Raw genomic sequence first — 14497 nt, 5'->3', positions numbered from 1 at the left:
AGAAGTTCTAACCCAAAACTTGGCTTGCCACATGTCTGCTGGGCTCCCTTCCCACATATATCTGACAAGCTCCCTGTCCTAGCATGTACAAGGAAATCGCTTATCAATTATATTTAATCTTAAAACAGTATTAGGAAATATCATGTACTGAGCCTGCAGCAAAGAGGTGAGATCACCTGAAAATTCCTCAGTATAAAATGACATTTCTGGAGGTAACATAGTGCAGTGTCACCTATTTCAAGCTTCATGGTACAGAATATAAAAAATTGGAGACTATGGTCATTGACTAAGATTGGAAGGGGCTTAAGCCCTTTACAGATCTGTGAACTGTTGTCCTAAGTTTTTAGACGTTTGCATTCAAAATATGTTTTATCCTTTAAAATGAAAAAAACAACCAACCAAACAAACAAAAATTAAATAACAAGTATTTCCCCAGGCAGCAAAACTAAGGTAGGGTGGAGTCTCTGGTGACTAATAGGGTGCAAATACTGTTTGAAGGTTTTCTTGTGGCTTGTGGTGTTGATAACGTGTTGTTAGAGCACTTGTGGAGCTGAAAAAAACCCATCATCCAAAGCTGGCAGCAGTGGTGGATGCACAATCCCTAGAAAAATAGTTCATAACTTTGGATAGCAACTGCAGCTCCAAAATCCAAAATAAAATGAAACTCCCCATCTTATACTTCTTTAGAAATGGTCCATTTATTTTGTTTGCTTTTACCAAAGCAAACATCTTGAGAGCTGTCCGTGGGCAGCTGCCACACTCCGCTCACCTTCAAAGACTTCCAGTTTCTTATGACACAAGCAAGCAATGCTGGGTGCGAACAGAAGTTTCCCAGAGATAATCTTGCTAAACAAGAGAACTCCTAACTTCACTCTTCTTTCCTTGCATCCTGCCAGTCACAGCAATGCCCTCGGTGCTGCAGCTACCACGCTGTGGGCACTCCCATTAAATCCAGCCGGGTGTTCAGCAAAGCAGAATGTTGTTCTGAACTGAGGGCACTGCATCCTCATTACTCAGGAAGAAGTCAGCCTGAGCTCAGAAGACATTAACTGCATTACTTGAGTTTGTTCCACAGATTTGAGATTTCAGAAAGGCATCTGTGAGGTATCTCATTTCATCACATCTATTTTTCAGTCTGCATATTTGAACACATTAATAAAATATGTGGAACAGACACTGTCAAATTTATCAGCACTCAGGAAAATAAATAAAATTCACTAATGTGTTTCATTTTGACTATTTCACACACCTTTCACCTTGTGTATTCATCGACCTTTCAACAGCTGCAGGGATCTACAGGCTCTGGAAGCAGTCCCACTGGTACCAAAGATGCAGTTTATACTGCAAGTGTTTTAACACTCTGACCTCTACTTGAAGAAATTAATGTGCATCCACACCTACCTAAATATTGGAGGTGTCATGGTGAACATGAGGCTGGAAGAGAATTATTTGTTTTCTCTTATAACTATTTTCTTTTCTCTGAAGTTAACATTAACGTTAACATTAACAATCCAGACACCTTCCTGTTAATCATTAAATTTTCGTGAAATTTTACTGCCACTGAACAAGCCTGGAGATTTTCAGACTTGCTAGCAGACTGCACCTGAGCAAGGGAGGCCTGCCCACGCAGCATCAGCCTGGACTGCTGTCTGTAAGACTGGGGTTTCTTTTGCTCATTTGGTGACCAGGAATATAAATGCATGGTCTATCACCCCAGCTAATGAAATTTCACAACATCAAAGGTCTCTTGCAATTCATGAAAAAAAGACCTGCAAGTTTGCCTAAGCTATTGTCCTCAAAATTCTGGGCTGTTCTTTGCAGCAATTTTTTTTCCAAAACAAGTGTTAAAAGAGCAAAGTGGTGGGTTTTTACAGCCCTTTCCTTGCAGCAAACAGAGACAGGAACTCAGAGTCCATATTATCTCTGGCAAAGGGCACAGAAATAGCCAAGGTCCTTCACAATGAGTAGAACCAGAGCACAGAGAGCTCTGTCAGCAGCACTTCACCAGGGACACTCCAGCAACACAGCAGAGACTGGCACAAGCTGCCCCCACAGGAGTCTGCTCAGGGTTTCCACAGCTTCAATGACATTTTTGCCAACATAAATCCAAACATGTTGTATTAATTGCCATTCCATTAGGACTTTTAATAGCTTCTGAGTGGATAATAAAGAGAAGAGAAAAGTATTCATATAATGGGAAATTAACTCCAGAAAATCTTGTAATATGGTCATTGCTAACCATGTGACTACCTTTCTGTGATAGATTTTTCAACCAAATGCAAAGCAAACATGAATGCTGTGCTTGTTTGGAGCCTTTCTAGAGTACCACAGGTACCCTAAGATAACAGAATAAAATTAATTTACTAGAATTTTCAGCCACTTAAGGCTCTCCTGAAATGAAAAGGAAAAGGAACAGGAAAGAATTACAGATGCAGGTGCTTTTCAGACTGCAATGCCCAATTCTATCCTTTTAGTTTTGGTGCCTTTCAAGTCAAGCCTTTACCTTTTTCTGAAGGTGTGATAGGCAGCCACTTTGATCCCTACCTGCTTGCGACATTCCTTTGTGCATTTGCAGTATTGTTCTCTATTACAAATACGGGTGAAATTGTAGCTTAAAAATAAATGAACATTGTGCAGCATGGGGAGCTGATGTCAAAGTAGACTGAATAGGTTTTTATTTAATACTGAAGTCTGTGCTTCCTAAAGCTCCTAGCTCAAAGCATGGTAATTCAATGGCAAATTAACACAAAGTAGCCTCATGTAGTAACTTTGAAAATTAGCATTAATACACCTTCTACCACACAGAAAAAAGAAATATCTTGCTGTAATATATGAGATTTTTCCAGCTCTGATACCCTGGTGATAAATAAAAAAATCCTCACATACACACCCACCAAGCAGTATCACAGCTCAGGCATGGCACACATGAGCCTGAACGAAATAAATACCTCTGGCAGGAGGTAGGCTTCAGAAGAAAAAGGAACAGGACTGACCCAGAGCGGAGTAACTCAGAGCACTGTTCAACAAGAAGGAAAGGTATTGGTAATTCAGCCATGTAAACCCACAAAGAGGAATGTGGCACAGGTACAGCAACCTGATCAGGGTATCCAGGCTCAGGAAACGCTTCAATGGATGCCCTGGTTGAGAGAACACAGAGGAGTCTGGAGCTCAAGAGAGTCAAAAAACTAACTTAGCAGGAGAAAAAGCCACCAAGGGAAAACCATATCTTCCACCTCTAGAGATGACCAACAGTGGTTCTGCAGTATGATATTAATATAATTTAATATAATTTACCCTCCTGCAAAGACACTGCAATCTGGTCTCCTTTCACACCCTTTATGTATGTCTGCTCACAGAATCCAAGAACTCTTACCAAGCCCTTGGTTTCTGATCTCAAAGAAAATTCCTGATTTGGAATATAGTCTTTTCCACAGCTCCAGTTTGAAACTATCTTTTCCATCCAGCCCCATTTGGGAGCCAGCCCAGTGGATCCAGCAAGCACTTCTGCCAGACGGGCGTCTCCTGCCCATCACACACTGGATCCCAGCCTTCCATGCCTGCTGCTCCTCCAGCACTTCCAAAAGACTTGCAATCACAGCATAAAGTTATGTTTGACCCCAAAAGTTCAAAAATAGCCAGGTTGTGCTTCTAATTCTAAACGGGATTTTACAGCCTCCAGTGTTTGCAGCACCTCACTGCTCTCACACCACCCATAAGCTTCGGCGCTTGTCTGCTCCTTCCACACACGTCATTAATCCACAGAATGTGCAGGGTTAAGCCAGGACTGATCTCTGAAGAGCATTAGTAGTAATTGCCAGTTGATAATATCCCTTTTAACAGGATCTGTGGAACCTTCTCTTTAACTGGTTTCCTACAATCCTTGCATTGATTGGTTTGGATTTTCAAAAAGGAGAAACTACACGTACAGGTATCACACTATCAGCAAATAGCTGCTTATCTCTCCTGTTTCTATTAACTGACTGGCAGTCTTGTTAACTGACTGTAAAATTACAGGAGATAGAATTAAAAACATTATCTTACTCCTTATTTGTTTGTAAATTCTGCAAAACCATTTTGTTGCTCATAATTTTGAAGATGGCTGCTCTTGACAGTGCTGCCACTAACTTGGCCAACTCTATTTCTAATTTAAAGTTATTCTGGAATCTCTAATCCCTTATTTGAAATTTCCATTACTGGGGCCTCTAATCACAATTGCTTTGGCAAGAAACATGTTTACACAGCTCTAGCCTCTTAGTGCCAGCCTAGTCAGACACTCCATCAGAAATACTTGCCTTCAGGACAGGAGCTGCCTTTGCACACACACAGATGTGCACTCACCCACAGTCTAACCATTATTAGTTATAGTGTCCCTTGAACCAGTGGCTTTTTCCTGACAATATTAAAAAATTTGCATTTTTTTGACAGTTATGAGACATTAAATGTAAAGTCATAATATTTTGTTGTTCTTTTTTCTTTTTCACCTGGCACATTCTTTTTGACGAGTAAAAGAAAAAACAAATAGATCTCTAATACACCATATAAACAGCTTGAACTCCATCCTTCAAAGCAGAAATACCAGTATGCAACTCATTTATTGAATACTTGAGTGCTTGGTGCAGTTTTGGACACCACAATATAAAAAAGGCATTAAGTTATTAGAGAATATCCAAAGGAGGCCACAAGGATGGGGAAGGGTCTGGAGGGAAAGTCTTATAAGGAGCAGCTGAGGGCACTTGGTGTGTTCAGCCTGGAGAAGAGGAGACTGAGGTCAGACCCCACTGAGCTCTTCACCCAAGGGGCAGTGCAGGGGCAAGGACCAATCTCTGCTCCGGGCCAGGGACAGCACCGGGGAGCGGCTGCAGCTGGGCCAGGACAGGCTTGGGCTGGAGATCAGGGAGAGGTTCTGCTTCCCCCAGAGGGTGCTGGGCACTGCCCAGGCTCCCCAGGGAATGGGCATGGCCTGAGGCTGCCAGAGCTCCAGGAGCGTTTGGACAGCGCTGCCAGGGATGCCCAGGCTGGGATTTTGGGGTGTCTGGGCAGGGCCAGGGGCTGGAATTTGATGATCTTGGTGGGTCACTTCCAACCCGGCATATTCTGTGATTCTGTGTGTTATGGTGTGATTTAGCCACTTCTAAAAGTATCTCCTGTAGATATCTCAATTTTTTTCCTTTCTTCACACCCCCAGGCCTTCCACTCGGGCTGTTCATCCATTCATTACCACCTTCTCTCCAGGATCACAGACTTAGCTTAATATAAAAGGCATTACATCTTTTCTGAACTGCTCCATGCACTTATTTTTAAAACTGTTGATTAATTCCAACTCTTATGCTGGAAATAATAGAAAACATCCTTCTTGAACAAGATGACAAATATATAAGTTATAACAAACTAATTATCTGTAATGTCATGCTTGCTCTTTCCATGAAACCACTCTACAGAATCTCACATGACACTGCTCCAGGTAAGGGCAATTTTACAGGATTGTGTCAGTCTTTGTTTAAAGGAGCTTTTGCTCACAGCTGCTTCACCTTACTCTTAAAACCCAACATGCACAGCCTTGATTTTTCATTGGCCTGTTTCCTTCTTTGGCATAATTTTCAAATCATTTCACTGCAGAACTTCTGGTCAGAACTACTTTTAGCATCCATAGGAGTTCTGCAGGGGCAAGAGTAGTGTCAAATCTTTTAATCCTAACACTGGTACTCTCACCATCAGACATCCAAGATATAAAATATTCATGCACATAGATAATACTGTTAAAATGTTTATTGCAAACATCACATCTATCTTATGCCTGCCCTCTTCTCCAGCAACACAGCATTGACGGTTGGCTTAATAATTCATGCTCAAGCTCTGTTCCACTCATTGGTTCTTTCTGCCAAGACACTCAGGTACCTGTAGAGTACACACTGAAAATTCTCCTTCAGCCTGTGTCACATTTAATAAAGGCCTTAAAGCTAAATCTTGGGAATAACCTATCCTTTAATAAATACATGGCTTGCATGACAAACACTGCCGTGATTTTTAAAAATGCTCTCTAGAAAGAGCTAAATATTTACTGTTAATGCTCCATCAGATCTGTGTAAGGTAATGGTGTCATTTTCATCCTGAAGATGAGAATCAATACTTTCAGTATGTTGTTTTATTCAGCTGGCAAAGTTACCAGAAAATGTTGTAACATAATCAGGGTGGAAAAGAGTGAGCTTAAGATTGTAGTCCATGCACAGAGACATTATAAGGGAGTGTTTCTGCCCCTGCATGAAGGGCTTTCATTGGATTACTGAAGGTTTGGGCTGGGGGAGTGTCAAAACCAAAAAGACAGACACAGCTTAGTTCAACATGAGAACACATTTTTCCAGGGAACAGTCAAGATCTGGATGATGCAGAGCAGAGTATATACACTGGAACAGACTCCATCACGTGAGGTTTTTTAGTTAAGTATATTTTCAAATGATTGATCTACTACATTATGTACTTCAAACCTCCATAATACAGCACACTGGCTGTATATTACTGTAACCATGCTGAAGGTTAAAAAAAGGGAAGGAAAGATGCTAGAAAATTTGTTTTCCTTTTTAAACAAAACATTTCTTCACACTGAAAGGGAGATACATCATGTGGCAAGCACACATAAGCAATTAATTTGCTAAGAAGATTTATACTTCCCATCTAAATATATTTCTAGATGGGGAGTAGAGAGAAAGGTCAATATCCATTAGGCAAAATGAAGGGGGGAGAATTCATCTGATTAGAACATTAGCATATCTATATGATAGGAATCTTGAACCTTATTGCATTCCCAACCCCAAGTTCTTAGGGGTACAAGTCATCCCTGTCAGACATAAAACTGCAGCAATCAAAATTGCAGAGAGTCACTGGCAGGAAGGAAATTACACCAGCTTTGAGAAAAAGGATAGCTTTAGCATAAGTCTTTTCTAAAACTTTGTAATACACTATTGTAATGCATCATAAATTCCAGGGGCTGTTAAATATATTGCCTGGGAAGAAGATTGTAAAAACACACAACTAAAGTACAGTTGGTTTACGAAAGCTTCATAAGTTACTGCTCTTCATCTCAGTCTCTGCAACTGGTGCAGGCTTTTAGCCTGCCCTGGTGAACTGTAAACTCAATAAGGATTCTTGCAGTAAATAAATTTCAATTCACCACTGCCATGACACAGAGTTTGTCCAAAGGCAGTGGCAGCAGCTCAGCGGAAAATGGCACCGTAGGAAAACACCACAACCTAATCACATGGAACTGCCAGCTCACTTCCTGAGGGGGGGTTTTGCTATGAGGCAAAGGCAAAAATATTTCAAATCCTCCTGGTATTAGACAGAATTTTATAAAAAATATCTTCCCTTACCCAAATCCATCTTCTACTTTATATCTAGTTGGTATCAACGGACTTACGTGAAAACACAGGATGTAATGGGTATATACAAATTCTGATCATAAAACCTTGGTATTATATTATCTCAATATTCCTTTGTTTCAGGATGGTAAATTTACTGTTGCTAAAGGAAGCTGGATGTACATCATAGTATTTTCACAAAGTGTTCAGAAACATATTCAGTCTCAACCTTTATTATCTTACATCTCTGCAGTGAGCAAACTCACCCACAGACTTGTGAATTCTGCTTCTCCATAAGAGACTGGGCATCCTAACAATCCTCACATGCAGAAAAAAATGGTATTAATTTCTTTATCCGCATTTCTCCAGATTTCAGAATCAACCAACAAAACAAACAAAAACTTCCATCTAACTAAATCGCTCCATAAATCCAACCAAACAATTGCCTTAATTTAGAAATAAAAAAATAACTGCATTGCAGTTTATGATCACAGATACAGAGATTAAAATGAACTCAATAAATAAACAAGCTGTGGTTTGCTACATACTGCAAACCAGATTCATCGTCTGCTTAAGGTATTACCAGGGATATTGTCTATCAAAAACTGGATAAACTATCAGCAAAGGGGAAGTTATCCATCTTGCAGCTTACAGAAGAAACCAGTAACAGAAAAGCACTGCCTTGGCTGACACTGGTTAAGGACACTGCCAAGATAATAAAGTGCATTAGAGAAACTGGGCTGATGATACTGGAAATAAAGCAGAGGGGTGGGAGGGCAATGGGCAGGGACATTGAGTCACAAATTCAGTGTGAAATTAAATCCAGGGAACTGAAATTTAAATGCAGCATTACTTTCATTTAGTGATCTACTTGCTTTGTTCCCGGTTCCCACTCAGAGCTCATCCTGCAAAGAGCCCCCAGACTGCACAGCCTTGCAGGAGGCTGTGAACAGAGGCTGGGCAGGAGCCCTCCATGGGCACTCCAAAAATCAAGGCTTGTTTTAAGGACATGGGACAAAAGAGGTTGCTCAGCAGAAACCCAACTCGAGATTTCCTGGATTCTCCAGGAACAGGAAGGTGAAAGCAATGCAATGGCAGCTGCTCATCCAGCCTAAACAGTTCAACAGTAGGGCTCTGCCACCCACAGGGATTCAACTCCTATTCCATCACTGAGTGTGAGACACTTTCTTTGCTGTTTGTTATTTTAATGTGTACACAGAGCTTGAGCAAATAGAAAAATCCCCTCTGCAAAAAGTGGGATGTACTTCAGAGTGCGCCTGGAGGGACAGGAACCTTTCCTGCTGACTGGCAGAGTGCGACGCTTCCATAGCACCTTGTCCAGCTCAGAGGTCCATGCCTGGATCCAGGTTCAACTTTATCCCCACTGAGTTCTGTGCTACTTCAAAGCAGCTCTTACAGATTAAATTATTGCAAAATACCAGAGTAAGTTTCCTTCCTGCATAAAAAATAAGTCCTATTTAATTTACCTGTCCTTTACATAATTGGTAACATTTTTCTTCAGCAATTAATTTGTATTTTAATTATTTCTTCAAATATTAGAAGCTGGACATCCTCTGCAAGCTAGAGATTTTTATTTAAAATATTTGCTAGAACTGGGACAAAGCCAGAAAAAACATTTCCTCTAACATTAAAGACTTCAACTCAAAGGTCTTCAAAATCTTCTCTATTTTTTTTTTTTGTCATTTATGAATCATCTTTCAAAAAACACAGTCACATGGATACTTCAAATTTCTGATAATTACAGTTCAAGCATCACATTACAGCTATGCACAAGTATAACCATGGAGCCAAATTTTGTCTTTAGTTTGTAAAGGACTTTGGTTCTCACCAGCATTGGTCTAGAAAGCAGCAGTCCCAAGTGACCTCATTTCCATAGTGAATTTCCATCTTGTTTGGTGGGATTTTACATATATAACAGAGTCTGCCCCATTACCTAAAGTTATTCTCTTGAAGTAAATCTCTCTCTCCATAATTTACAAATTATGTCAGAGCACAAAGAATAGTTCATTCAATTGGGAATTACAGCAAGCCATCATCACTAAAGGTGATTAATATCCTAAATGCAAAAAATTGAATGCTTTTATACAGCCCCAGTGTTAATAAAAGACTGTCAGTCAAAATGGGGGTCACAACAATTATGAAAAAATAAAACATGCTTTAAAATATTTATTTCAGCATTTGTTGACATATAACAGCTCCGTAGAATAATAACTGCAAGAGCAGGAACCTGCTATTGTGGCTGGAAATTTAATCATTTAAGTACTGCCAACTTCATAACTTATTGATCATGTAGAACATCTCCATAGCACACAGGACAGAGCCTCCCACTGGCTCCTGAATGTCAGGGAGCAAAAAAAGCTGTGACAGAAAACAAGAACATTCTCTAACTGATCCTGAGCAAAAATGCACTTTTGGGGAGCTTCCTTTGCTCCCCCCCAGTGCTCCAGTACCGTGGCTAAAAGGGGATCTTGTGCTCGTGGATCTTTCCAAACACGAGACACACACAGGATTTAAGATTCTTGTTTAAATCACTGATCAGGCACTCTGAAGATCTGGAGAGAGAAGAGAAATTTATCTGAAATTTATCTATGGAGGAAAATTCAAAGATTCAGCTTTTTTCTTCTTAATGTAGAAAAGAGAACAGGAGAGGACAGAAAATGAATTGTCTTAATGTAAAACACTTACTAAGAGGGAGCTTGATGAATGATTTTCTGTGTCTGCTGGGGAGACGACAAGACAAAATTGGCCTAATTTTTAGTGAAAAGGACTTAGATTGGGATAAATTCTACACATCAAAAGGCAATTATAACAGAGCAGGCAGCTAACAGAGGTTGTGCAAACCCTGTCATTCTTTATAGGCACAGGTTAGGTAAGACATCTGTCGGGCAGAGTGCAGGTATAACCTCCTCCTCTCAAGAGCTGCTGCTCCTAAACGTTTTAAGCCTAGAAAAACTTTTTATACACACTGGATTTCAGCTTGCCTCAAGGCCTGCCATGTGATCCTTTATAAAGCATGATGAAATAAAGACATTATCAGAGGGGTGACCTTATGGACTGGCTCCCTGGGCTTTGCAGGCCTTTTCTTGCAATCCTCATGTACTGGGGAAGAAGGAAAAAAAAAAAAAAAAAGGAAAAAGGTAAGCTACTCCAGCTTTTAAAATAGCATCTGATGAATTCTACTGATGTCTTTGGCTTCCTCCCGTTTATCCACAGTCTGGGGGGGTTCTGCCTGTACCTGTGGGTAGAGCACAGCCTCCCCCAGTTCTGGCACTCTCTGGAGCAGTGACTGTGGAAGGGCTCCAGGCTCTCAATGCTCTCACTCTTCACACCTCCAGGAGAGGGGAGGGAATGTGTAAGACAGGAGTCTGTACTTTCTTCACGACATGCAAAACCTCAGGTCCTCTGATTATCCTATTAATACACCCCTAACTACTTTTAAATGTGCATCTGCTTTCCTGACCCTGAGTCTCCCTGGATTCCCTTTGGAACAGGCAGGAGCTCCCCTCAGTGACAGCCAACATTTGCTCCACGTCCCTCTTTCTGTCCAGCTCAGCCACATTAGAATAAGGTACTTAGCTCTGTCAGGAGAAAGAAATGCCATGGAGAAAAGGAATCCGCGGGATTCCCTCGCTGTTAATGAGTGGATGAGCATTTAATCGTTCTAAGGCAATTTAAACTGTCTGGTTGTTCTTCAAAAGCTTAACTCCTAATATTCCTTCTTAACTGAATACCACAGAAAGAATAGTACTCTGTCACACCTCCTGGTGTCCCAATATCAGACTTCGTGGGGCCATTGATGAGTCACAGCACAACAGGAATTTCTTTGTTCGCCTGTAACTGGTGGAATTTAAAAATACCTTCAGGGATTGGATTAAGTGCATGTGAAATGTGGTGCTAAACAACCTGGCAATGTACAGGAGGAGTACATTGTCAGTCCAAACTGAAAGGAAAGGAACAGTTAAATTTCTTTGGCATCCACGGATTTAAAAAGCAAAATAAAATAAAAGCAAAACCAAAAAACCCAAACAAAAATCCAAAATACCACAACTTCCATCCATACTTGAAGCTTCTATCCAGCTAGAAATTCAAGGTTAAATGGACAAGCAACAAGTTGTCTTGATATTCAAGGGTAGATATAAAAAAAAAAGTACTTAAGTAGCAGCCCTGTGGGTAATGACATACAGAGGAATGTAAAGTGATGTCATGCAGTGATAGTAAAATATTTTTAAGTCATATTTTTAGTTTAGTTGCTGTGCTCTACATATACTGTTAAAACTGCATAAAAAGGGATTGCAGTTTTTCTTCCATAGATGAAAATGATTTAAATTTACTTTACTCTCTATCCATTGTCTGAAGAAGGCCGTGGTTATGAGGCACAGATAAGAAAGCTCATTTAGAACTATTTGTAAGAACTGGGATTTGCACTTGTGTGTTTGGTAACAATTACAGCTACATACTTACCCTGCCACACATAATCTATCATCTGATTATTACTGTCCACCCACTGAATTTGAGCGATGCCAAATGCCTCTCATTACCAGGGACTCTGGGACTGGGAGGCTCTGTAAAAGCAGGAGACAGCACTATCATAAATAGTATCAAGAATAGGAGGTTATTTGATAGGTCTTGCTCCCAACCCCAGTATCTCTTATGAATTGCTTTCATTAAGTGTCTCAGAATCCTGAGGTTATTTAGAAATTTGTAACTGTCGAATTAGACTTTGTGACAGAGCAGCCTTGGTACATCCACACTGGAGCGCCAGGCGAGGAAAGCACTGCAGGGAGGGGACACATGCCAGTCACCCACTGCAGAGCAGAGGAACATCTGCACTTTTGCTCTCCTTGGCACTCTCTGCTTCTCCATGAGGAGCCTTCCAGACCAGCCCTGGCCCCAGCCCATGTCCATGATCTCCTGCACAGTTCTCATCGACATGTGCAGCATGCAGGAAGCAGGAAAACTTTGTACAAATCACCTGTGCTGCGAGGGCCAGGGAAGGAGTGGGGTTAACCTGGGAGAGAGTAACTGCTGAGCCCAGAGGCAGCTAAAGCAAGCACTAAGGAACAGCAGTGCAGGGATTCTGTTCACTCAGACCTGAGCAAGTTGCTTTGTGTCAGTGACTGGTGGTTTCTGTCTCCACTCACTGTGCCATGGAGTTTGGCCACCAGCATCTCAACAATGGCTGAGGTTTTTAGCCCAAATGGAGACTCTAAGCCCAGCTCTTCTGACAGGGGACAGCTCAGGTCCATGCCAAGAGCTCCTGGAGCTGCAGCTGACCACCAGGGAGCTGTCACAAATATCCTGGGAGGCACATCAGTCAGTTTGGAACAAGGTTTCCAAACCCTACCACCACTGCCAGACTTCTAAATTCTCTTCATTTAGAGGATAAAGCAGAAGAAGTAGAAATTGATCAGAAACCAAGTAGAAAACACAAACTAGGGCCACACTGAATTCTGGTGATCAGCACTTCTTTTCCCTTACTTTATCAGACTGCTCCCCCATCTCGGAGCAGTCCCCATGGCTTCCCTCCAGTGCTCTGGTTTGCAGCCTCCACCCCTCTGCCCTGTGAATTCTCATGATCAGACCCAACAGGCAATCACTGATCCCCCATTCTTTCCCTGATGCTCAGCACTCATTCCTTGTTAAGCCAAGGTATGATCTTACATATTGAAGCACTCTAAGTAAAGCAGCCTTTAACAACTGGGTATTTGAGATAGCAGTCCTGCATAGAGGTGAAAAAATAACAGGATAAGAAAAAGCAATGATATTGCACATTCAAAACAGAGTGCACAGACTGACAGAGATGTGCTAAAATTCCCTCAGTATCAAACAGTGTCTATGAGCTGTGCATCTCCTGAAGCATTGCAAGTATCCTCTTTAAAAAAATGAGCTATGAACAGGAAAATTAACAAATATACTGAGAACAGCTCTTCAAAACATTTCTTGTAAGCCAAGTCTATTTTAAGTATATCTAGCATTGCCATAACACACACAGATGCACAACTGAAATTCTGCTGTCCTTATGCAAGAAGTATTTTTACACACAGCCAGAATACAAACCCAACACTCACAGAGGATGGCCTATACTTCAGCATGCCCTGGGTTCTCCTCTAATCTAGAGACATTCTAGAGAAAAGAAGATGTAGCCCAGAGACCCTTTCTCAATACAGGAGGAAGATAACAGTTCTTACTCACCCAATTTTACGAAATTACAGTTAGCACTAACTGTGCCATTTAAGCCATTTTTGAGTTCAGCAGGAGTCAAGAGATGCCAACACCTTCTGAGCAGCAGAGTAAGGGTCAAATGCTTACTGCTGCCAAGGGAGCTGGATTAGGAGCTATCTGCATATTTCTGTATCATTTATTAAAGCTCCTTTTTGTTGCTATTTTAAACATACCCACAAGTGCCAGTCTGGGGAAACAACTGAAGTCTTAGGAATCTTTCATTCTATTTGCTTCTAAATATCTAGAAAAATCCAGGGGATAGGAAAAAACCCTGCCAATCTTTTCCTTCTCTAGGTGGCTCTGTCTTCACCCCTTGAACATCTGAATCAGTATTTTCCTGAAGCAGAAATCTGGTTTTGGATCAATCTTTCTTAGGTTTATCTGGGTCGCTTCTTAGTAACATACAATCTCCCAAATCCAGTGGACTAATTTCTCTTTTGTCTGTTGCTTTTGTCAAGGATTCAGGTTATGGTTCAGCATTTAACTCACTCCTGGATAATTCTTTGCTGTCATCTTCAGTGACAAGTGGGTGCAGTTTTCATAATCACAAGTAAAAACTGTAGCTCAGAAAATAGATGTGTGACTTCAAACCTTCACAAGGAACATCTTGACATTTAAATCCAATTACCCTTTCTCCTTCCTGATGAAAATATGATACCAACTAGAGGAAAATTCTCCTAGGCAAATATATCATATTTTCCACCTCCTATAAATTTTTTGGCACCACTTCTGGTATTACACATTGCATTCTTTATCAGTCATTTTACAAAATAAAGGGTTAGAAAATGTGTAGTAATTGATAGGTGATGCCAAGAAGTCTATAAAAAAATTATTTGGAAAGTCTTCATAGATCTTCTCCCCACCTGAAATCATTAATTGCAAAACTGGAATGAACTCCAAGG

The 14497-nt window shown here is 40.9% G+C and overlaps 1 protein-coding gene and 1 long non-coding RNA gene across 6 annotated transcripts in view; one reads left to right on the top strand and one right to left on the bottom strand.

The window, feature by feature from the left end:
• The window catches only part of CHST8 (carbohydrate sulfotransferase 8), a 186020-nt gene that overhangs the window by 106580 nt on the left and 64943 nt on the right, over positions 1-14497 (top strand). The gene's annotated exons all lie outside the window — the stretch shown is intronic.
• On the bottom strand, positions 9550-13664 carry LOC121664407. The gene is made up of 3 exons (XR_006016005.1): positions 13566-13664; positions 11835-11935; positions 9550-9925 (listed from the first exon to the last, which is right to left on the bottom strand). It is a non-coding gene; the product is annotated as an uncharacterized LOC121664407 (long non-coding RNA).

The sequence above is a fragment of the Corvus kubaryi genome, unplaced genomic scaffold, assembly GCF_017639235.1.
Source record: "Corvus kubaryi isolate FWS band 111438036 unplaced genomic scaffold, C.kubaryi_AGA036_p1.0 37300, whole genome shotgun sequence".
In the NCBI taxonomy this organism is placed as follows: Eukaryota; Metazoa; Chordata; class Aves; order Passeriformes; family Corvidae; genus Corvus; species Corvus kubaryi.
Note: the sequence above shows the minus strand (reverse complement) of the source record. Positions and strands in the feature narration are given on the sequence as shown.